Here is a 24391-nt window from a genome sequence, read left to right as displayed (position 1 = left end):
CAATGCCAGTTAAAAGACATCAGTTAAAATGCATCTACTTAAAAGACAAATAACATATGCTCATATTAAATCATATACACATATTAAAATGAAATATTTAGGCTGCCTCTGCACTGCAGAAATAATGCAGTTTGGCAGCGCTTTAACTGTCATGATTCAATGCTATGCAACTCTGGTATTTGTAGTGTGCTGTGGCACCAGAGCCCTTTGGCAGAGAAAGTTAACTATCTCATAAAGCTACATATCCTGGAATTCCATAGTGTTAATCCATGGAAGTTAAAGTGGTGTCAAACTGCATTAGGCTATGTCAACACAGTCTAATATTTTTTATTTTTATTTTATATGCTCACAGAGAAGGACCCAAGGCCACTTGGAAGGACAGCTATGAAGGAACCGGGTAAGATGCCAGCCATAGATGCTGGCGAAACGTCAGGAAGAAACTCTTCTGGAACATGGCCACATAGCCCGAAAAACCAACAAAAAACTATGAACCAGGTAAGATCCTCAACTGTAAAGTTGTAACACTAAATGCCAACATCAGAAGGATCATGCTTGCATTATGTATGATTTCTCATTTGAAATTTGGTGATGGAGGAGACCCCAACTCATGGTGACCCTGTCCTCCACTGTTCTGCTTACTGTAGGTCTTGTTGATTCAGGTCCATAACCTCCCTAATTTGGTCTATCTATTTGGTGCTCCGTCTTCCTCTCTTTTTGCCATCTTCTACCGTTCCTAGCATTATTGTCTTTTCCTCATGCCTTCTCATGATGTGGCCAAAGTATGACAGCTTCAATTTAATCATCTTGGCTTTCAGGGAGATTTCCAGCTTGATATCTTCAAGGACCCATTTGTTTGTTTGTTTCGGTCATCCACAATATCCTCGGCACTCTTCTCCAGCACATTTTCAATGGGTTGATTTTCTTTTTATCCACTTTTTTCACTGTTTAGATCTCACATCCATACATAGTCACTGGAAATACAATGGCTTGGACAATCCTCACTTTAGTGCTTAGTTGTATATCTTTGCTCTTTAGGATCTTTTCTAGTTCTTTCATGACTGCCCTCCTCATTCCTAGCCTTCTTCTTATTTGTTAGCTGCAGTTGCCATTCTAATCAATGCTTGATCCTAGGTATGAGAACTCTTTAACTATTTTGATTTCCCCATTGTCAAGGTTGAATAATGGTTCAGTTTTGATTTGTTCTAAGACCCATTCCTTTGTCTTTCTGGCAGCCCATGGTATCTGCAGAACTCTACTCCAGCAGCACCACATATCAAATGAGTTGTGTATTCAATTGTGCCACATTGCCATTCAGCACAAAGGTCATGCACATCACTCTATACACAGAGATTTATATACTCATGGAGGATTTGAACCAGACTCTCCCTAGCCCTCAATGCTTCCTGACTTCTGAATTGGCTTTATTGTGTTGCCATGGAGCCAGTTTTGAGTAGCTATTAGCAATCTCTCTCTCTTTTTTTTAAAGGGGAAAAATCATAGCCTTTAATAAGTGATCTGTAACTGTCTAGCATCACTCAGGAAAAGCATGGCACCAAATGAAAAAGGGAACAAAGAGAGGAAATCCACTTGCAGCAAAGAAAGGGAGAACTATTTTAAATAGATTATAATGAAAGAGACTGTTGGGGGGGGGCAAGGATCAATTTTTACAGAAACCTCTCTCCCCTTCCCACATTTAAATTCATAAGCATCTGCTACAGGATAGTTCAGAACTGATGTACATCCATCCCACATCTTCATTTAGAATAACAGCAGCTTAGAAGAAATCAGATGATTTCAAGGACAAGAATTCTTCCCTGTGAAGAAAGACTAAAGGAAATGGAGCTTCCTAGTTCAGGGGAGACAAAAATGATGGGAGTGGGGACACAACAGAGGCTTAAAATATTAGGGGCGGGTCTACACTGGCCATGATATTTTGGACTGCACCCAGAGTATTTTAGCCTGGAAGCTGGCCCAACTTTGTCCAGTTACCTGGGCACTCCAAAGCAACACTAAGCACTTGCCTACACAGTTTCCCACTGTGCTGCCCACATGACAGGCACAAGTCACTCCATTAGAGGCTGAAAACAAGGTGCCCAGCATCAATCACATTATTATCTTTTTTTTTTTCTTTTTTGAAGATGGGGACAATATTTGCCCTCCTCTAGTCTACCTTCCTCTAGTCTGCTGGGACTTCTTCTCTTCTCCAGGAGTTCTCAAAGATTAGTGCCAATGTCTCCGAGATTGCATTTGCCAGTTCTTTTAATACCCTTGGATGTAGTTCATTTGGTCCTGGAGACTTATATTCATTTAGATTAACCAGGTATTCCTGTACTATCTCTTTACGTATTCTGTCTTGTGTTTCCCCTATTGTGTCCTCTGCTCCATTTCCCTCAGTCTGACCACTCTTTTCCTTTTGTGAGAAGAGCGAGGCAAAGAAGGTGTTGAGTAATTCTGCCTTTTTTCTGTCCCCTGTTAGCATTTCTCCATGGAGTGGCCCTACCGTTTCCTTCTTCTTCCTACATAATAATAATAAAAATAATAATAATAATTTGTTTTATTTATATACCGCTATTCCAAAGATCATAGCAGTGAACAGCAAGTAAGCTAATTAGCAAGTAAGCTAATTTGCCCCCAACAGTCTGGGGACTCATTTTAGCTCCCTCCTCGGAAGGATGCAAGCCTGGGTCGAGCTTGGGCCCTTTTGCTGGTCTTGAACTCGCAACCTTTTTATTGTTCTTAACCTCTCTAGCAAGCCTGAGCTCATTCAGCACTTTGGCTTTTCTGACTTCACCCCTACATGTGCTAGCTATTTGTTTGAATTCTTCTTTGGTTATTTCCCCCTTTTTCCTCTTCTTATACCACTCCTGTTTAAAACTTAGCTCAGTGGAAAATTCTTTAGTCATCCACCCTGGTTTCTTGAGACACCTCTCATTTTTCCTCCTCATTGGAACTATTTAAAATTGTGCCTTCAGTATCAGAGAGACTGTGTCAACAAAGCCATAATGGAAGCTGTGGGTTTGCAAGACCTGAGCAAGGCTGCTGACAACAGGATGACTTGGAGATTTCTCACTCATAGGCTCCCCAAGTCAAATTTGACTTAAAGGCAAATAACAACAACCATTTTAGTGAACTGTGACATCGACACAACTGAATGTACAACAAGAACACCATCATACCCAAATTTTCCTGTTATATATCCATCCATCCATCCATCCATCCATCCATCCATCCATCATATTATGCCACCTGCTAAGAGAAGTATTGCTTCCTGCCATATTTAAGAGTAGCCAATTGGGCTTTGGACAATCTTAAACATCTCCAAATCTCTCTCAAGACCAAGGAGAAATTAGATTTTTAAAAAGGCATCACAGGCAATCTTACTAAAAGAGACAGCTCTTCCATATTTTTATTTGCAGTAAATAATTATACCAGGAACGTACCAGAAATAGCAATTAGTTGTCTAGGTGATCCCAGTCCCATTGAGGGATGAGAGACAGAGAGAGAATGACTGTTGCCAACATGAGATGGGACTATTGAGCCTTTGTGGTTACAGACGGTGAGAACCATGGATTCTGCTTTCCAAAGATGCTGTTCAAACAACATAATATTTCTATGCAGTCCAATAGCAAAGCTAATTCATAACAGTCTAGCACTATGGACTGCAAAGGTCTGCCCTGAAGACAAAACTCACAAGGTTTGCTCAGGGCTTGGAAATGTTGCTCATCAGACTGATGGCTTTTCATCCACAGTCCTGTTCCCTGTTCTCTCTCTCTCATTCACTCTCTCTGTGTGTGTTATCAGCTGCCCTTGACTCACGGTGACCCTGTGGATGAGCCGTCTCCAAGCCTCCGCATTCTCCACTGCTCTGCTCAGGTCCAGCAAATTCAGTCTCATGTCCTCCCTATTTGAGTTTATCCATGTGGTATGCGGCCTGCCTCTGTTTCTACTACCTTCCATCTGTCCCAACATTATTGCCTTTTCTAGTGAGTCGTGCCTTCTCATGATGTGGTCAAACAACAGTCTCAATTTCATCATCTTGGCTTCCAGGGAGAGTCCGTGCGTGATCCATTCTAGGACCCATTTGTTTGTTTTTTTGGCCGTCCACAGTATCCTCAACACTCTTCTCCAGCAACACTTCTCACATCAGTTGGTTTTCTTTTTATCTGGTTTCTTTGCTGTCCAGCTCTCGCACCAATACATGGTGATGGGGAGTATCATAGCTTGGATAATTCTAACTTTAGTGCTCAGTTGTGTATCTTTAATCTTTAGGATCTTGTCCAGTTCTTTCACTGCTGCCCTTATTATTAATATTAAACTTTATTTATATAGCGCTGTAGATTTAAGCCCTTCTCATTCCTTCCCATTCCTGGTCTTCTGATTTCTTGACTGTAGTCTCTGTTCTGATCAATGTTTGATCCAAGGTATGAGGAATCTTTAACTATTTTGATTCCCTCATTGTCTAGGTTGGATCTTCCGTTGATCCTCTATGGTCGATTATTTGCGTTCTTTATTTTCTGCAACAAACCTGCCTTTCCACTTTCTTCCTTGACCTTCTTTGGTCAGTGTTCCAAGTCCATGACGTTTTCTGCTAGTAGTATGGTGTCATCTAAGTATCTTAGGTTGTTGCTATTCCTTCCTCCTATCTACTCCTCCCTTTTCGAAATCTAGCTCTGCTCTTCACATGATATTTTCTGCATACAAGTTGAACAAATAGGGCGATAATATGCAGCCTTGCCTGACTCCTTTGCCATTTAGGAACCATTCTGTTTCTCCATATTCTCTTCTAACAGTAGCCTTTTGTCCTAAGGATCAGGACTATCAAATGTAGTGGCACTCCCATGTCTTTAAGAGTGTTCCATAGCTTTTCATGATCTAGACATGAAAACATTCTGCCTAAACATTAAGAAGAATATCTTGACAGTAACAACTGTTCCAATAATCAAATAGACTGCCTGGGAGGGTGATTGACTCTCCTCCTTTGGTGGTCTTTGAACAGAGGTTAGGCAACAATGGTCCAAGCCACACTGCAGAAATAATCCAGTTTGAGACCGCTTTAACTGCCCTGGCTCAGTGCTAGGGAATTCTAGGAATTGTAGTTTATTATGGCACCAGAGCTTTTTGACAGAGAAGGCGAAATGCTTCACAAAACTACAGTTCCCAGAATCCCCTAGCATTGAACCAGGGCATTTAAAGCAGTCTCAAACTGGATTATTTCTGCAGTGTGGTTTGGACCTATGTCTCAGGCATGCTTCAGTTGTACACTTGTACACTGACTATCCATGGCTCATGGCCCAAAGAAAATTTGGGCAGCATCAATTTTGCACATAAAAAAGCACCAAATATTTTTCTTCATATCTTCAGATGAACTTCTCAAGACCACTCATCATTATTATTATTATTATTATTATTATTATTATTATTATTATAAAAAGAAAATCCATCCTCTCTGACTTCCTGGACCTTATAAAAGCTATTGATTCCCATTTCAAGACCTGGGCACTTCAAGACGCCTCCAACTCCTCTGGGAGGATGGCAGCAGTAGAAATGCTTTCTGCCTCTTGGCATTCCTGATCAGACGCTCAATCCCGGGAAGGGAAATTGCCCATGTTGAGCCTCTTGAAGATCTCAGAAGCTTTTAGGAATACTGGTTTTGGATTGCATCTCATAAAAAAAAACTTGATTCGAGGCAAAGTCTAGCCCTCTCCAACCTACTCCAGTCTACTTGAAAAGCATCACCATATCCTTTCACTGGTTTCAACCTTGGAGGCAATTCTTCTACAAGTATCTGATTCTCTAACTCCTCCATATCTCTCTTTCTGCTTTCCTACACTTGATTGTCTCCCACTTCAGAAGTTTAGATTGCAATCTCTTTGGGGTGGGGATAGGAGAGCAATAGGGGAACATGCCTTAGAGCAAAGCAGGCCAACCTTTGGGGACATTTTCAAACCCCAGAGCTATCCAGGGAATAGGTCATTCCCCCTTGCACAAAACTACACAAGATCCTTCACATATTCAGGGGTCGGATACACAAATGATGGGGTGCAGATGTTACTTCCAGATGGCTTCCAAAAACAGCAATTCTTATATTTGGAGGAGAGAGAGAAAAAACACCTGCGGGTGGCGGGGAGAATCATGTAGCCCCCATGGCCAATTTCTATCCCTTTTTGTGCATAACACCCATATACTTTCCTTTTGCACCCAAAAAGTCAGAATCTGAGATAAGTCTTTAAAAATGGCATTTTCTCGCGCTGAGGAGAAAAATGGTGGGACTGTTTTGTACTTGCCTTCAAGAATGAAGTTTATGAAGATTTATAGCCCTATCATGAAGTGATCTACTACCTAATGAAGTAAACCAAGTTTCTGGACCTTATGAAGATTCAATAGCAAGCATGCAGTCCTTCCCTTCAGACCCTTCAGACCCAGGAGACTAGAAGTTTCTCAAGCACATATAACACTGGATGGAGAACCACAGGAATAAGACATTTCTAAGGAAGGTGCAATTACACCTGTGTTACACAAAATCTGGAAACCCTTCATGGATATTGACTGAGCTCCTACAGCAAGGATAAGGAGCATAACTTTATGCAGAGGCTATGTAATGTCATCTCATTAGTGAACTGCAATGTGTGCATAAGGGCTGCATGTGTTTAGCACATGGTGCAACTGTACATGCAGTTGCAAGCATGCAATGCATGATGCACAACTATGGGCACATTATAATTGCTTCCAAAACCTTGAAATTAAATGCGGACTTTCTGCATCAGAAAAAAATGTCCAAACATCCCCATAGGGTCACTTATACTGTACTATGTTTATGATGCCAACATGGTGTAGTGCTTTGCATGTTAACTGCTCTTGAGTCAACCTTGACTCATGGCAACATGGTGGATGAGACATTTCCAAGCCCTGCAGTCTTTCACTGCTCTGTTTAGGTCTTTTAATTTCAGGCACGTGGCCTCCCTAGTTGAGTCTATCCATCTGGCTTCCTTCTACTTTCCCTAGTATTATTGTCTTTTCGAATGTGTTGTTCCTTCTCATGATGTGGCCAAAGTACATCAACCTCAGTTTAGTCATCCTGGCTTCCAGGGATAGTTTGGACTTGCTCTACAATCCATTTGTTTGTCTTTTTGTCCAACCATGGTATTCTCAGCACTCTTCTTCAGCACCATAACTCAAATGAGTTGATTTTCTTTCTTTCGGCTTTCTTCACTGTCCAGCTTTACTATCTATACATGGTGATGGGGAATACAATGGCTTGAATGATCCTCACTTTGGTGTTCAAGAGTTATATCTTTTTTACTTTAGGATCCTGTCCAGTTCCTTCATAGCTGCCCTTCCCATTCCTATTCTACTTCTAATTTCTTGGCTGCAGTCCCCATTTTGATAAATATTTGATCCAAGATATGAGAATTCCTTGACTATTTCAATTTCTGATTATCTAGGATGAATTCTTGTAGACCTTCATTATATTTGTTTTCTTAATGTTCAGCATTAATCCAGCCTTGGCACCTTCCTCCTTGACCTTCTTCAGTAATTGTTCCAGGTCTTTCTTGGTTTCTGCTAGTAGTATCTGCAATTTTTAGATTGTTAATGTTTCTTCTTCCAATATCCACTCCTCCTGCCTCTGAGTCTAAGATAGTTCTGCAGATGGCATTTTTTACATACTGGTTAAATAGACAGGGTGATAGTATGCAGCCTTGCCTGACCTCCAACTGGTAATCATTCTATTTCTCCACATTCAGTCCTTACAGCAGCCTCTTGTCCTGAATACAAGCTATGCATTGGAACATTAGATGTAGAGACACTCCCATTTCTTTCACAGCTTCCATAGTTTTTCATGCTCTATGAAGTCAAAGGCATTGCTGTAGTCAATGAAGCACATGTTTATTTGTTTTATTTATTTTGTGAAATCTCTGGTGCTCTTCGTCATCCACTGTATGCTTGTTATGGGGTCCTTAGTGCGTCTTCCCTTTCCTGAATCCAGCTTTCACCTGGGAGACCAAAGTTTAATTTTTCATTTGGCCATGGAAACCCCCTGCAGGACCATTAGAAAATCGCCCTCTCTCAGCCTCTGAGCAAGGCACTGGCAAACCCACTTGGAATAAATCTTGCCAAGGAAATCCTGTGATAGGTTAACCTTATGATCTGCATAAGTTGGAAATGAGTAAAAAGTAGAGGCAGCATGGTGGAGTAGTCTGAATGTTGGACAAAAACTTGGGAGAGTAGAGTCTGAATCCTGCTTAGCTACTTGAACTTACTGGGTGACTGTGGGCAAATCTCAACTTTGGAGGAAGGCCATGGCAAACCTCCTCTGAACAAATCATGCCAAGAAAATCCTGTGATAAATTCACCTTGGGATTGCTATACATCAGAAAGGACCTCAAAGAACACAACAGCATGATGCCAACAATATTCCAGCCTCTTTCTCTCTCTGACGCTCTGTAAGATCACTAAGATCTGTCTCTACTCCTGAATATCTATATACATGTAAGCATAGATAGACATATAAACACAAAAGACAAAATCCTGGATGAAATTAGACATGTTAGATTAATGGATATTGCAGTACTATTTGGCATGTATTATGAGTTCCCACTTTAATTTTACAAACTGATTTTTAAAAATGCTTAATTTAATGCCAATGGTGCTGAAACTGGGAGAGAGGTGTATGAGATCTAGCTCAAGTGAAGTCCACCACCCCCGGACTCCCAAGACTCCCAGGCCCATCTCTCTGCTGGAGACCACCTGTCCTCTGTCAGAGGCGGATTACCAGGCTACGTGAACCTTCCTTATGATGCTCCCTGATAGCTCTTGGGTCTCTTTCTAGCAGCTGTGTGGGTAGGAGGAGAGTCATGTCTGGTTGCTCCACTCCCCACACACCCACTAAGCACCGAAGAAGAAAAGCAATTCTGCAAGGGTACGTTATTATGATATGAACTAATTCAAGACATAGCTTGCTTGTTTGTTTGTTTGCTTGCTTTTTAGATAAGCAAATGGCCAGATGGATGGTCTATCCTTAGATATGCCAAAGGGGGAATGTGCCCAGAATCCTCCTCTCCTCCCCCAGAAAGGTCATTTCCAGCCATCCTTGCTCAAAATATGATCAAATGCATGGGGATTTTGCATACATGGAAAACAAGTATTTCTTTTCAGAAGTTAAAGATCTGCAAGCAGAAGTGCAGAAACTTAGGCCTGTTACAGACTGCCAAAATAAAGCGGCTTCGTGTCTCTTTGGAGGTATGCTATTTAAATGATGCATGGGTCCTAAGAGTCCGGAGGTCACGCCAAAGCCACACTCCATTCCTAAGCACTGGAGTGCAGCTTTGGTGCAGCTTTCGGATTCTTAGGATGCATGCATCATTTAAATAGCATACCTCCAAAGAGACTCAAAGCAGCTTTATTTTGGCAGTCTGTAACAGGCCTCCGTCATCTAAACATTTAGAGAAATACACCGGCTAGCCAAAGAAAAAGATATGGTAGAATCTTGCAAATCCCCAACACTAACATTTCACAGACTTATTAAAATGCAGTATGCATACAACGAAACCTTTTTTGTGCAAGTATGCTTGGTATGCTACAATGATGTGAACCTACAACGGAGTGTGAAAATTCATTCTCAGATTTTGACACGTGTGAGAATGCCATGCAGGTGTCCAAGGCTTCCTCAGAAGGGAAACAAAACCATTCTTTTAAAAAGTAGCATATCTGGAGGAATTTCAAGAGGACACTTTGCAGAGGAATGGCACATCAGATTTCTTTAACACTTCAGAACATTATACAGGTTGAGTCTCCCTTATCCAGAATTCTGAAATTTGAAAAATATCAAAACCCAGAACTGTTCACATAGTTGGCTGAGACAGTAATACCTTTGCTTTCTGATGGTTGAATGTACACAAAATTCATTTCGTGCACAACATTATTTAAAATATTTTATAAAATAACTTTCAGGCTATGTGTATGACGTGTATTGGAAACATAGGCGTATTTTGTGTTTAGACTTGGGTCCAAGATATCTCAGTATGCATTATATGCAAACTGAGCATTTTGGGTAAGGGAATTTCAATCTATATTAGGATGACTTCCACAATATGCATTTAATTCTTAGCCATTGTTATTTATTTTATGCAACTGTTTTGTACATTACAAATATCACATTTTAAACTGAATTGCTTTTTTGCTTGGGGGAACTTTTCCAACATACTTTTCAATTAAAATGCATTAAAGAGGGGCTATTTTTGGCATTACCTATGGAAACTTTCCTTCCAACATAAATCTCTTATATAGTGACCAATGGCCAAACCCTTCTAACCCTCACTTTTTGTCTCATCCTGTGTAAAAACTGTCTTGCTACACACCTGGCTGGACCCCTGTTAATAACAGGATAAAGGGCTAAACGGATGCCCAGGTAGGGAAATAAAGAAATTATATATCTTGCAGTGTGTGTGCACATAACAGAAGTGAAAAAAATAGGAAGATGTTTGAATGCTCAAAAATGCTCTTTAAAAATATAGATGTTATTAGTAGCCTTTATAGAGAAGAAGGAATAACCGAGTTGGCAGGAAGCTGGCATGAAAAATGGGGCAGAAAACTTCAGCTTAAAAGCAAGAGAATATAACAGACCTTTCTCATCATGAATTAGTGATATATTAGCAACAGACAATTCAGTCAAGGCTAAAATCCAGTTTCCATGGGGATATATATAAATGTAAAGCCTGAGGGGTCATGATTAAAACAGTGCTAACGTCATTTCACCATCCAGAAGCAGGTTTATTTTTGCATGTTTCTCCCCTGGCTGACAATGCAGAGTAAAGCTGGGCTCCAAAGGTCTCTCTCTGTCTGTCTGTCTGTCTGTCTGTCTGTCTGTCTGTCTGTCTGTCTGTCTCTGTTCCTGTGCGTGTCTCTGCATGTTGTGTTGTGTTGTGTGTGGAAGGGGAGATCTGATACCTGTCATGTCAGTATGGTGGTGAATCTACTCTGGGATTTAATGTAAACATTAAAGGAGCTATCCAGTCCTCCCCTCAAAAGTTCAGCGCCTTGCAAAGATCCTTTACAATTCATATTAAAACATAGGATCCTAGAGTTGGAAGAGACCCCCATACAACCTCATTCTGCCATGCAGGAAGACACTATCAAAGCACCCTTGGCCAATGGCCATCCAACCTTCAGCCTCAATTAATAATAATAATAATAATAATAATAATAATAATAATAATAATTTTATATCCTGCCTTCATCCCTGAGCAGGGACTCAAACTACACATCCAAGCATTTCTTCACCACTGACTATGCTGCATAGAACTTCTGGGACTTGTAGTCTATCAAAATCGGGAGAGCCACATGATTGCCACCGGACCTGATAGCATCTTGCAAATGAATCAATGGCTGAAGGGAGAGTCAACACTTCTGTAGATCCTGTTTCCAGTGAATCTACTTCTTCATTCTTCCCCCTTTGTTTTCAGCTTACTTCGGCTGAGTCTGCACTGCAGAAACAATGCTGTCTGACACCACTTTAAAAGCCATGGCTCCATGCTATGGAATTCTGGGATTTGTGGTTTTGAGAGATATGTAGCCTTCTCTGCCAGAGAGCACTGATGCCACACAAACTACAAATGTTGGGAATCAACAATCTGAAGCTATGGTAGTTAAAGCATTGTCAAACTGCATTATTTCTGCAGTGCAGATTCAGCCTTCAGTTATTCCAAACTGAGTTCAAAGTACAAAAGAAGGTTGCACTCCATTAACTCAGCATGAACAATAAGAGAGTAAGCAGAGGAATCCTGGCCTTTCCAGTAGGCTCAGGCAAAAACAAACTGCTGCAGCCTCTTCTAGCGTGTTTGTGCTTCCTGACTGATAACTTTTTGCATCTTGACCATGCTCTGCTGCTTCTGAGCCACACTTCCTCATTTTCATCCATGAAATGTTAGAGAGTATGAAAGCAGGGTTCCTTGTAATGAAGGGAGGACTGAAATATTGGAAGGTATGCCCAACATAAGAGCAATACACTGTGGAAGAATGTAGGAGAAGTATCATCTCTGCTGTGGTATCTCAACTGTGATGCAGGCTGAGTCTCCCTTATCCAAATTTTATTCTTTTTGGAATATTTTGAAATAATTGCAAATACATTATGAGAAATCATGGAGATGGGACCCAAGTGTAAATGTGAAAGTCATTATGTTCCATATTTACCTTATACACATAGCGTGAAGGTAATTTTATACAGTATTTTTTAATAATTTTGTGCATGAAACAAAGTTTGCATACACTGAACCATCACAAAGCAAAGGTATCACTGTCTATGCCACTCATGTGGTCAGTTTTGGATTTTGGAGTATTTCAGTATTTCAGAGTATTTCAACCTCCGCTTGAAAGCCTGATTGGTATTAACAGTGGCTTCGTTCTGGGCCATTATCAAAACCCTTGGACAGCTAAGGATCTTTATCCAAATTTGTACAAAAACAGGATTTTAAAACTTTTGACTTGTTTGAAATTGTTCTGTCATACATTTTTAATCTGCTTAAATAATCTCTGTCTGTTTTAAATGCTTAACATTCTTTTCTGAAATGATTGTGTTTGTAGTACCCCTGACAGCTTCTGATACAGAGTGGGATACAATTTTTAAATAAATTAATTTAAAATCCCTAAATGCATCTAGAATGATCCACAGTTTTCTTGGGCTCATATAACCCCCCTTCCCTAGGTTAAAGAGCTAATTTGTCCCCTTGAGGTTACCATAGCAGTGCTCTTAACCTCTTTCGTGTTTTGCTCGACAATCAGTTGTTTTTCATGGTGCTCTGCATGCAGATGGACCCATAATGTCAGAATCACATCCACTTTACCTGTCCAGCTGCCCTCTCCAGAACACAGATGAAAATAAGAATAAAAGGCCTAATCAGAGAAAGGGTCAGAGGCCATGCTATCAAGACAATAGATTCCATGAATTTAATTGTAGCGTTTAAGAATAAAATAAAAAACAGAAAAAGACCCGAGGCTCTTCTGCAAACAGCTGCCTGATGGAGTGTTCCTACCTGGATGGCAAGATTATGAGGAATTTTAAAAAACGAAAGTTTGCAACAACTTGGCGACTCCTTAAATTAGGTATGAAATTCTCCCTCTCTGTGCAAAGAACTCCCGTTTTGGATCGATCACATCCACCCACAATCAGAGGCAAAGAAGCCTGGCGGGATAATCCAAATGTGTTGGAGTACAACTATTGGGGATACAGTCATTCTGACCATAGTCCATTAAGTGCATTAACAGGGTACTGCACTTAGAAAAAAATGAAATGCACAGATATAGGATGGGGGACATCTGGCTTGATGACAGTACAGTACATGCAAAAAGGATCTGGGAGTCATAGCAGGCCAAAAGTTGAACATGAGTCAACAGTGTGATGCTGCAGCTAAAAAAGCCAATGCTACTCTAGGCTGCATCAATAGTAGTACAGTATCTAGATCAAAAGAAGAAATAATGCCACTCCATTGTACTCTGGTCAGGTCTCACCTGGAATATTGTGTCCACTTGTGGTCTCCACAATACAAGAGGGACATTGAGAAGGATGCAATGTTTCCAAAAGAGGGCGACAAAAATGGAACCCCCCAAGCCCTATGAGGGATGGATGGCTTAGGGAGCTGGATATGTTTAGACTGTAGAAGAGGAGACATGAAATCTGTGTTTAAATATGGGAAGGGATATTATATTGAGGATGAGGCCAGCTTGTTTTCTGCTGCTCCAGAAACTAGAACACAAAACATTGGCTTTTTAGCTGCTGCATCACACTGTCGACTCATGTTCAGCTGATGGTCTACTAGGACTCCTAAGCCTCTTTCACATGTCGTCTTGTTAAGCCAGGTGTCCCCCATCCTGTATCTATGCATTTCATTTTTCTGCCCTAAGCACAGTACCCTAGATTTCTCCCTGATGAAATTCATTTTGTTAGTTTTGGCCCAGCTTTCTAACCTATTCAGGTCATTTTGAATTCTGATTGTGTTCTCTGGAGTATTAGCTCCTCCTCCTAATTTGGTGTCATCTGCAAATTTGATTAGCATGCCTTCTATTCTTTCATCCAAGTCATTGATAAAAATGTTGAATAGCACTGGGCCCAGGATGGAACTCTGTGGCACCTCACTGGTCACCTGTCTGCAGGATGAAGAGTCTATTATTACACATACAAATGGGAAAGGGGTGAACAAAAATCACCTCCACCAGGGCTGCAGCTACTGGGGAAGGACAAAATGAGAACATTGCCCCTTCAAAAATTCTCTCCCTCCCCCAAACTGAATTCATGCAATCTACTAACTTCCAGATGGCTAAGAGTCTGCAGATTAAGGAAAAGATGCAGTTTTCAGACTACATTCTGCAGAGTCTGTCTGGAAGAGTCTGTCTAGCACCTCAAAGTCTAAAAGTTTCATTATAGCACAAGATTTTGGGGACCAGTGTTCTACTCCATCAAACGGAGTGTGTCTTGGCTGTTAGCTCCATATCGCATCCTGCCACCTAACTGGCACCATGAAGAAAAGAAATGAAAGTTGCACTTCCCAAATATTTAGCAAGAAAAGAGTTTCCTTTGCTATTTTTAAGACCACTACTGAAAAAAGACTTCTGGAAGGTTTCCCCTTCCCGCTCTTCAGAGACAGCCCTAGGGACTGGCAGTGGTGGTGACTCAGTCAGGGTTGCCAAGCACTCAGGAGTTGGCCAACGGCAGCACTTCTGCAAAACTCTCAAGTCTGTGTTTTGCTGCTCAAGGAAATAGATCTCTGATTCACCCAGATCTTCCAATAAAACCTTTTGCTCTTCCAGTATCTGGCCTTTTTCTGAGCAAACCAGATGCATTACACTTTTGCAAAAGAGGTGGGGAGGGGAAAGTGGAAAGTTAATAACTTAAAATTGTGACAAAATGTGCATGCTGTAATTCTAAAATTGATTTATTTTTTTTTCTGAATTAAGCGAGGAAAACAGGCAGAGTGTAAAAGAGGGCAACACAAACAGACAATGCCAGCAACAAAAGGGAAAGAGAGAGATGCATCCCTATATTCATCATACATATGGTTTCAAACATCAGTGTCTCACATTCCTCTTGATGTTTTTCAACTATTCGAAAGGCTGTCATCACATGGAGGATGGAGCAAGCTTGCTTGTTACTGCTCCAGAAGATAGGAAGAGAATCAAACAATTCAGATTGCAAGAAGGGAAATGCATGCCTTCCAACATTTCACAGATAAACAGAGTTACGTGGCCAATGTCAGATTATGGTCAAGGGTAAAAGTGATTAATGAGGAAAAACACACAAGCTCAGAGAGCCTGCAGAGGTTTGTTTTTGCCTGAGCCTATTGGGAAGAGTGGGATTTGGCCTCCCTTGCTGCATTAATTGAGTGCAAGCCACTTTTTTTGCACTTTGAACTCAATTTGCACCAAAGTAAGTACATAAGGTGAAGAAAAAGGGAGACAGAAATTGGGACATTTGAAAAGCAACTGAGAAAATGGGACATCAGAGGATGAATCAGGATTGTCTCTGCTAAATGTAGATGATGGAGATGGTATGCTGAATATAATTTGGAAAGAACTTCCTGACAGTAGGAACCATTTGACAATGAAAAGGACGGTGGATTTTTCTTCAATGGAGATTTTAAAATAAAAGTTTGCTGCCCTTCTCTCAGGGGTGCTTCAGAAGTGGGTTCCCAGCATTGTCAGGGGGCTGGATTAGATGACCCTTGAGGTTCCTTCCAACTGTACAATTCTATGTTTTTTACACATATACCTTTTAAGTCATAATCTGGAGAAGAAAGCACTTCAAACGAGCCCACCAAGAGGTATCCGCCAGCTCTTTCAGAAGTCTCTGAGACAAGGGGAACTCTACAGCAATTATCTTCCTGTGAATGCATGACTTATTAAAAGGCAAGACAGCAGGTCATTCGTCTTCCTAGATGTCTTACTGGGGGCACAGTGAGAGATCTTGCTTTAATGTGGCTATTTCAGTGTGCTCAGATGATCAAACAGAGATTCTCCAAGCTCTAGATCTGAGCAAAGGCAGATTTATCATAACCTGGCTAGCTGCAACAGATGTAGGTGTGTGAGTGTGTGTGTGTGATGCCAGTTGTAGAAGTTTACCCTTTTAAATTTTCCACACTGCTACTCACACCTGCCCACGTCCCACAGCATCCCCACAACCACCCCAGAAAAGGTTGCGCAGCTGACGTCGGCAAAGATACTCAAGTATCTAGATCCCAGGGCTGCGTTAACAAGAGGTGCTTAAATTAGGTTTGAAAGACCCCATCTCTCTGCAACAACGTCATCCACAGTCTTAGAATTACATACTGAAATGTCATGTTTTTTATGGGCTTAGAAATCACAAGGTTGCAATCTCCTATTTCAGATCTCTCTCTCTCTCTCTCTCTCTCTCTCTCTCTCTCTCTCTCTCTCACACACACACACACACACACACACACACAGAGACATGCAGAGGAGCCTGATGGGATAATTTAAATATGTTGGGCTACAATTACTTGGGATAATTCCAGCTGTACTCCAACACATCAACAGGGAAAAATGTAGGATACATTTTGGGCAGTAAAATGAAAAACTATGATATAGGTTGGGGGACACCTGGCTTGACAACAGAACACACAAAAGGGATCTGAGGGTCCTAGTAGATCACAGATTGAACATTACGTCTGATGTGACAGCTAAAAAAGCCAATGCAATTCTAGCTTGCATCAATAGTATTGTGAAGTAATAAGACCACTCTATTCTGCTTTGGTTAGACCTCGCCTCATTTAGGAGTCTTAGCTGACAATAAGCTGAAAATGAGGGAATAGTGTGATGTGATGAGTAAAAAGACAATATGTTCCTAAGCTTCATCAATAGGACTGTAGTGTCTAGATCAAGGAAAGTAAATATACCACTTTATTCTGCTTTGGTCAAACCTCACTTGGAATGGGTCCAGAGGAGGGCAACCAAAATGGTGAAATGGCAAACCAATGAGCCTTATGAGGAGTGGCGTAGGGAGCTGGTACGTTTCACCTGGGAAAGAGAAGGTTAAGAGGGAACATGATAGCCATGTTCAAATATTTGAAGGATGTCATATTGTGGATGGAGCAAGCTTTGCTACAGCTCCAGAGACTAGGAAATGGAACAATTGATGCAAACTACAGGAGAAGAGATTCAACTTAAACATTAGGAAGAACTTCCTGACAGTAAGAGCTGTTGAACAATGGAAGACAATGCTTTGAACAGTGGTGGAGTTTCCTTCTATGGAGGTTTTAAGCAGAGGATGGATGGCCCTCTGAAGGCTTGGATTGTGTCTTCCTGCATGGCAGGGGGTTGGACTGGATGGCCTTTGGGGTCTCTTCCAATTCTATGATTCAACGATTCAATGACTCAATGATACTATCACTAACTTTGGATAAGGAGCCTTCCACAGGTGACACCTATAATAAATATGGCCCACCCCACACATTGGCAGCCTGGGCTCTTTGCACTTTGGGGGTGATCTTGAGCAATCCATAAGCTGTATTTTGGTGCAATTTGCTCCAGTAACTGATAGGCAGAGAAGAATGGCTGGCAGAACTTTATCAAGAGACTAATGATCCTTTACATGAAAGAACTATCTTCCCGGGAGAGTTTTAGGAGTGAGACAGAGGGAAAATAATCACAATAATGGTATCTTTCTACTTCCCCAGTTCAGAAAGTCTTCTTTTCTTTTTTTGTCTGAGTCCTCTTTTTCATTCTTTCTCCTGGGACTGGTTGCCTAGGAACACACAATTACTTTGCTTTCTCTGGTGACCCGATTGCTGCAAACAGCAAAGACAGGCCAAGCGTGGTCTCGCCACCCGGATCTTACGGGAACACCGGGCTCATTACGGAGGGATGAACGGCATTAAACTCTCCACAGCCCCAGCCAGTGGGGAGTTGCCTTTGAGGAGGTCCTGGGGGACATCAAGGAGTCGTGGTAACTCCATCCCTTTCTCTCTGAGTTCTCTGTCTGGGTGTCTTAAAACACCTGAAATAGAAGATTTTTTAAATGGGATTTAAACTCCCAAACTCCCTGAAGCCAACTAAGCCCAGGGATGTCCAGAGGAAGATGATCAAGATGGTTAAAAGGTGCAGAAACCAAACAGGAGAGGGTTCCTCTCAAAATGGTGACAGGGACAGAGGTTGCCTCACTTCCTGTAGCCATTTTGAGAGGGACTGCAGCAGAAAATGTAGGTCTTTGGGAGTAGCAAGGTGTTCTGCAATGGGTGAGAGCATTTCCACGTGTGTCGGGTGTTTGGTTTCCCTGTAGTGTGGGGGCAAAGACAGTCTGAAAATCATGCCATTTTTGAAAAAAGGGGGGGCTTTGGTAGACTAGTAGGCTGCATCAGGGGCTGCATGTGGTCCATGAGCCACACTTACCCAGGCTTTTGTTAAGGATGCCAAGCATTCTTTTGAGAACAATTCAATCACACATTTAACTCAATTCATACATTAGAAGCCATTGCAATGGAAAAACTGAATCATTCTTGTGTTCTGTTGTGGAAACATTCTCTCCTCTGGACTGCGTCCCACTGCAGCTTAATAAATATTTTCACACCCTTTGTATGGTTTATCCTTAAAAGGACCCACAAGGAAGTCTTTCTAAAAGCCATCAAAGGACCTTCACAACAAGCTCAAGCAGATATTATCATTTTGTCTCTCTTTTTTGGGGGTCAAGTGAGCACCAGCTCTGGGAGAGTCAAGCCCATCCTTCATTGTCATTTGCTCAGAAGAGAGAAGAGGACCAAAATAAAAATAAAAATAAAAATGTTACTGAGCAAATATATCTTGTTTCAAATACATCTTGTTTCAATTGACCACAGATTATTTAGATAACTGTCCAGTGTGCCCACGTCATAAGCGGGCACACTTTACACAGCTTTCAGCTTATGCTGAAAGCTGCGCAAGGACGCATGGTGAGGAAAGGGCGGCACATCCCATAGGGGTAATGGGGCATGTGCCTGTGGCGTGCGCACGAGCCCCATTCATTTAAATGGAGCTCGAGCATACACATAATTTGCTTTACACTGGGGAGTCCGGAATGGATCCCCCGCGTAAAGCAAGGGCGCACTGTATCTTGCTAACAAAATCCCATTATAGGTTCACCTTAGAGTTGCCATAAGTTGCAACTGACTTGACGATACACAGCAGCAACAACAGCAACCAAGTGGGTCCCGTGTAATGGGAAGGTGTCAGGGCATCTTCAGGGCCTGGATAATGGTGTCACTAGGGTTGTCATCACCTGGTGCATTAACTCATGGTGTCACCCATCCCATTGGCCTCCTCTTCCTCCCATACCAAACCATGTGTTGTTGTTGTTAATTGCCCTCAAGTCGATCCTGACCCATGGTGACCCTGTGGATGAGACATCTCCAAAACTCCCACTGCTCTGCTTAGTTCCTGCAAACTCATACCTGTGGCCTCCCTAATGTGGTCCACCCATTTAGCATGCAGCCTTCCTCTCTTTCTGCTTCCCTCCACCTTTCCTAGCATTATGGTTTTTTCCAATGATCCATGCCTTCTCATGATGTGTCTGAAGTATGCAGCCTCAGTTCTGTCACCTTGCCTTCCAGGGAGATTTCTGGCTTGATCCATTTGTTTATCTTCTTGGCTCTCCACAGAATACTACACCATACAGAATCCTTAGTAAGACTGTTGTTGTTGTTTTGTACTAATGTTAGTCATAAATCATAATTCCTGTATATAAATTAAGATAATGATAATCATTGTGACATAATTGCAAAATTTAAAATATGCCTTTAAATTACAGAAAAAGATGTCTGGAGATGCTAGAGTGTTCAAGCATCACAAAAACCATGTTTGGAGCCAGACGAAGCCCACTGAGACTATCATTATCCTGGTAAGTAAATATGTCATTCTACCCACATTTTGATGGCTTTGAGATTGGGGTTGTTCCCACTTAAGATTTGAAACGATTTAAAATACAACGTTTTTAATAAAATCGATTCAAAATAACACTGTTCTTATCCCGCTATCCGAATCGCTTTGTTCATCGTTCCCATCTGGTTATTTAAATCGAAGTTTTTACCTGCAAGCGTTCCTACTTGGCATGAAATCGGTGTTTAAATACAGCGATTCTTCTCCTCCATACCTTATTTGGAGCTGTCAATCAATAGTACGTCAGAATGACGTAATGTTAATCCGGAATATTTGGAAGCGATTTATCTTTTGGCATCGTTTCCATTTCATTGACTGTTTGTGAATTTAGCGAATTTAGGAAAGCGAATTTAGGAAACCCAAGCTCTTTCCTGAGGAACTATGGGATAGGTTTTCCATGACAGCATCCCCTCTTCATGTCTCCCAAGACAGCCAGGGAGAATCCCTTCAGAGAGCACAGAGATCAATGGGGGAGGCTGCTGGAAAAGCAGGGAGGGAGCACTCTTCCCAAAGATTCTCTTTCCAGGGTTGGAGGAGAAGGCAGATTCCATTTGAGAAATGGAGGGAGAAAGGCTCTATCCCCCCCCCCCCATTGATCAGAGCCCTTCCCTGCCTGGGCGAGATCAGATGCCTCCTCGCGAGGAGCCTTCCCTTCCCTGTCTGGGCGAGATCAGATGCTTCCTCGCGAGGAGCCTTCCCTTCCCTGTCTGGGCAAGATCAGATGCCTCCTCGCGAGGAGCCTTCCCTTCCCTGCCTGGGCGAGATCAGATGCCTCCTCGCGAGGAGCCTTCCCTTCCCTGTCTGGGCGAGATCAGAGCCCAAGCGGGCAGGGAATGCCTCTTCGAGAGGAGCCTTCCCTTCCTGCCTCTCCTCCGTTAGAAATGGGCTCTCCCCACACAGAGGGGAGGTTGCAATCCACCGGCAGATGCAGGCGCTTGAGCAGCCGGGACTTCAGGCGCTTAAAGCGCTGAAGAGATTAAGCGCCTGTAAACCATTAAAATAAAAAATAAAAATAATCCTTATCTCTTATTGAAAGACCACAGCAGACAAAGGGGTGAGGGAAGCAAAAATGGCCACAGCCACGACGGATGGGGACAGAAAGGGCAACTCCCCCAAGGCCAGCCCCATCGCACTCGGCTCCTCCCATCCATCTAACCCGATTTCAAAGGTTGTCGTTCCTATTTAAATACTCCGGTTCCTAACTCGAATCAATGGAAAAACGTAGGTCGGACCCTAGTGTTTTTTTAACACGCGTTAAATGAGGAAAATTTGATTTAAATTTTTATCCCGCTCTATGATTCGATTTGTAGTGGGGACGATTGCGGGTTGCTCTAGAACCGTTCTAGGTTTAAATCGGATCCTAATAGGAACGCCACTCCTTGGATTCGTTTCAGAACGCGGGGTTTCACCTAGTGGGAACAACCCCATTGTGAGTTATCAACTGTGCCACTAGGGAGTGATACCAGAATATCTATGTCCAACACATACTGTGTTGTGTGTGGTTGCGTTTGTCCCTCCCCTCCTTCTTTTAAGGGGCTTCCCTACTCCAAATAAAGTTTAGTGAAAGTTCATGAAGCCTCCTATGTATCTTAAAAATAACACCCAAGGCATGGAAAAGTCACTTCTTTGTGTACAACGTCAGGTGTCTCATTCTAAGAATTTTCTACTACTTTCTGTAGATGTCTAAATCTCTAGGGGTGTGATTCCAACAGGGATGTGAAAATCTCTCCATTTGTATCTTGCTGATTTTCTCCAAAACCCATGTACATTATCGTCCCATCCTTGCTTCCCATCAAGATGCAAGATTTTGCATTGTCCATCCACACATAAATCTGTACACACCTTTATGCCTTTCTCCCTGTGCACATTAACAATCCACAATTTATACCATTGTCTCCCAGTGAATAAAGCCAGTGCTTATATTGGTTTTTTCCTCCAAACATACATGTCTTAGTTGAAGGCTTTCATGGCCGGCATCCATAGTTTTTTGTGGGTTTTTCGGGCTATGTGGCCATGTTCTAGCAGAGTTTCTTTCTGACCTTTTGTCAGCATCTGTGGCTGGCATCTTCAGAGAATGAATATGCCAGCCACAGATGCTGGTGAAATGTCAGAAAAAAACTCTGCTAGAACATGGCCACATAGCCCAAAAAACCCACAAAAAACTATACATGTCTTAGCTCTACAGATTTTAAAACACATGCATTGTTTTCTGCACACTGTACTTCTCACAAATGCCCTGTAAGCAAATCCTTGAATGCTCTAGGTAAGTTATGCATTCCCCTGCAACAGGTCTTTGGAGGCATGGGAATGCTACATTCCTTCCTCCCAAATAAATGCCAAGTTCACCATAATTTTTCTTCACCTCTAGATTCTAAGCTATGAAACACACTCAAAACCAATGTATCATGAGTTCTGGTAGCACATGCTATTTGTGTGAATTGCTGTTCCATACACATTGCCACACTTTGCCACACTTCCTAGGAATGTTAAGACATGAGTGGGCCAAATGTGGTCCCCAGCAAATCTGCTTCCCCCCCCCCCCCCCCCGGCTCTCCAGACTCCCTAGACTGCACTTTTTCTATACCCCCATAAGTCTGATTTGCCTTCCTTACAGTCCTCTGGGTGTGGAAATTCACTTTTTAAACATGTTGTGGGACTGTTTCTGCACCGTTTAACATTTTTAGAAAATGTGATCAGCATCCTGCTGGTGATTTATGGTGACAATAGTCACTAAGCCACTGCAACATATTTTTATAGTCATTAGAGAGGCTGAAATTCTCAACTGAATATGCAATGAACAAAATATTCCTCCTCGACCCACCTCTACTCACCTGCAGACCCCAAACCTAATGCTCTCCTGGGTGGTGAAGAGCTGGGGAAACAGCAGAGAAGCACCTAGGGTGCATTACACTGTAGAAATAATGCAGCTTGACACCACTTTAACTACCATGGCTCTACATAATCCTGGGATTTGTGAAGTGTTGGCTCTCTCAGGCAAAGAAAGTTAAAGACCTTGTAAAACTACAAATCCCCAGATTCCATAAGATGCAGCTACAACAGTTAAAAGTGGTGTCAAACTGCATTATTTCTACTGTATGGATTCACCTCTAGTTATGTTCCCATAACTCAGAAGTGGGCAAAGTGTGGCCCATGTGCCAAGAAAACCTCTCCAGCCCCCAACTCTACCCCATTTTTTTTTAAAATGAGGGTATTTGGGAGCAATTTTTTTGCCCCCAAGTGGGATGAAATTGCCTAAAAAAGAAGGATTTTTCTTCTAACCCTGCAAGGCCCCCAACCCTTGCCAAAACACCAAAAAAGGAGGAGGCCAGAGTCAAAACATAGCCAAAATGGTGGCCAGAAGTAACATCAGGTCACTTTGGGCAAGGTAAAATGGCTCACCCAATGTGTGGCTCGCCTGATGGGCTCAAGAAAGAAAAATGGCCCCTGCCCCCATGCAGTAACCCTACTCCTTGCTATAGCTGGGAACAGGGCAATGGCATTATCTGCAGGGAGCTTCAGAGGAGCCCAATGAGTCCCTATAGATGCCTATCCTTGTGCTTCCAACCAAGTTTTGAGTGGCTGCAAATGTTGGTGTCAGGGGTGTAGGACAGGATACTGTTGCAGCTACATCTTGTAGCTATGGCTGCATCTGCATTGGCTTTAACTGCCATGGCTCAATGCTATAAAATCCTGGGATTTGTAGTTTTGTGAGAGATTTAGCCTTCTCTGTCAGAAAGCTCTGGTGCCACAACAAACTAGCATCCTTATCACATTACAAAAGTAAGACATGATTGCAGCAAGACAAGCAGCTTTCTGCTTGCTTTGCCACATGATGTCAGAGGGGGAAAGACTGTAAAAATGTGGAAGAGGGTTGTAGACGCTTTCCTTTTGTCACTCTGGAAAATTCACTTGGCAAAAGGGACACTTTTACAACTGTTTCCCTCTGGCAGGAGAGATCATGCAGAGAAGCAAGCAGAAAGATGCTTCTTTCTCGCTGCGTCTCATCTTACTTTTGTAATGTGATAAGACTCTAGAATTCCATAGTATGGAGCCATGACAGTTAAAGCAGCGTCAGACTGCAAATTTCTGCAGTGCAGATTGGGTCCACCTCTCTTTATGCAAGAACGTGATTCTTGCTTTTAAAAAATGGAAACTAATGCCCGACCACTTCCATGGTTTTTTGTTTTTTTTTTGCAGGGGAGAGAAGACTGCTGGCCCTCCACATTTGTGGCTTTGACTTTTGCAGATTTTATTATTTACAGATTTTATTAATATGTTCACTCTTGAAATCTCTAGGTCCTCCGGTGTGACTCTGCCATAAGTTGGTCAAATAGTTGCATCAGAGGACCTTGAAATTCCTAGACATAACACTCTTCTAGGCATTTATAGGTCCTCCAGCATGATTCTATGGTCAGCCTCTGGCAGATGTTGACCATAGAGTTGTGCTGGTCTGCTGGAGGACCTAGTGATTCCTAGGCAGTTATTT

At 42.1% G+C, this 24391-nt stretch overlaps 1 protein-coding gene and 1 long non-coding RNA gene across 2 annotated transcripts in view; one reads left to right on the top strand and one right to left on the bottom strand.

The window, feature by feature from the left end:
• Positions 1–19867, top strand: part of LOC149317923 (uncharacterized) — a 39421-nt gene extending 19554 nt beyond the window's left edge. The window contains exons 2-3 of the long non-coding RNA XR_016279947.1: positions 353–495; positions 19778–19867. This is a non-coding gene — a long non-coding RNA (uncharacterized LOC149317923). The remainder of the gene's footprint in view (positions 1–352; positions 496–19777) is intronic.
• LPP (LIM domain containing preferred translocation partner in lipoma) overlaps positions 1–24391 on the bottom strand; it is a 319004-nt gene that overhangs the window by 144437 nt on the left and 150176 nt on the right. The window lies entirely within an intron of this gene.

This window comes from Sceloporus occidentalis, unplaced genomic scaffold (genome assembly GCF_023333645.1).
Source record: "Sceloporus occidentalis isolate IW3139 unplaced genomic scaffold, rSceOcc1.0.p SCAF_2, whole genome shotgun sequence".
In the NCBI taxonomy this organism is placed as follows: Eukaryota; Metazoa; Chordata; class Lepidosauria; order Squamata; family Phrynosomatidae; genus Sceloporus; species Sceloporus occidentalis.
This window is presented reverse-complemented; position numbering and strand designations above follow the sequence as displayed.